Consider the following 1568-nt stretch of genomic DNA (forward strand, 5'->3'; position numbering starts at 1 on the left):
ATGTCTAAGGAGCAATCTGACAGTACTTCTTCCAAAACAGATATGTTCACTATTCTGGCAGTCTGGTATATTTAATATTCTTTGCCAACATCATAATTCAAATGCATTGATTCTTCTTTGATTTTCCTTATTCATTATACAGCTTCTGCATACATATGAGGCTTTTGAAAATAACAGGGATAAACAAAATGTGGTATTTACATATAGTAGAGTATTACTCATCCAAAATGCAAATGAAGTCCTGATACTTACTATAACATGGATGAACCTTGAAAACATTATGTGATATAAGTCAGTCACAAAAGGACAAATATTGTATAATCTCAATATACCTAGAGTAGGAAAATGTGTATTTGCTTGGAATACCTAGAATAGGCAAATATATAAAGACCAAAGTTTAATAATGATTACAAGGGGTTGGGTGGGAAAGGGAAAATAATTGTTTAGAAGTATTGAATTTCTGTTTATGGTGATGGTATATTTGGCAATGAATATTGCTGATAGGAGCTCTGGCAGTTTAATGGTTACATTTTGGGCTGCTAATCTAATCACGTTGAAGCATGATGCACTTCTCCAGGGATTAATCAGTGGTTCTGATCTTCCAGTCACTGCTCAGGAGAAAGATGAAGCTTTCTGCTTCTGTAAATATTTGTTGTTGTTAAGTGCTGCTGAGTCATTTCTGACTCAAAGCAACACAATATAGGATTTCTGAGGAGCCACTGGTGACCTTTAACAGATGACCTTGTGGTTCAAACCAATCTTGCAGTCCAATGCATTAGCCCGCAGCACAACATGAGGGCTCCTGTAAATATTTAGATCCTTGGAAACCTTATATATGGTTGCTTTAAGTTGGAATTGACTCAATGACACAATCACCACTACCATTGGCAATGTTTGCAGAGCAGGATTGATGTAATTATCATTATTGAAATGCACATGAAAGAATTTGAATTGGGAAATGTTGTGTTATCTGTATTTTAAAACAATTAAAGTAAACAAGTGGAAATGTTTTTATTTATTTTAAAAGCGAGGATAATGGAAAATAGCATTATAATTATAGAGATAAGTCTGAGAGCCCTGAGATTAAATCCTTGTGTAAGTGTGGGAAAGATACCTTATTTTTCAATCTTATTTTATGTATTTGCAAAATGTAAAACAAACAAACAAACACTTTTGCTTAAATTGAGAAAATTTTGAAGTTGTGGAGAATTTCATTTTTCTGAGATTCTAATGAATGCTCATGGAAACAACAGAATAGAAATCAAATCTTTTGCAAATCTGCTGCAAAAGATCTCTTTGAAATGATAAAAATAAAGATGTCTCTTAGAGGAATAAGGCATGCCTAGTCCAAGTCCTCATTCCACTTCCTCTTCTGAATCCGGTTTGAACCTCTGAAAGGTCTTTGTCAATGTATGCTTGCAGCCATTTTTGTAATACCTTTAGTAAAACTTTACTAACATGGGATATCAAAGGTATTCTCTGATGAACTTCCAGAGGTTCAAGCTGGATTCAGAAGAGGACGTGGAATGAGGTATATCATTGCTGATGTCCAATGGATCTTGGCTGAA

This window comes from Chrysochloris asiatica, unplaced genomic scaffold (assembly GCF_000296735.1).
Source record: "Chrysochloris asiatica unplaced genomic scaffold, ChrAsi1.0 scaffold00064, whole genome shotgun sequence".
Classification (NCBI taxonomy): domain Eukaryota; kingdom Metazoa; phylum Chordata; class Mammalia; order Afrosoricida; family Chrysochloridae; genus Chrysochloris; species Chrysochloris asiatica.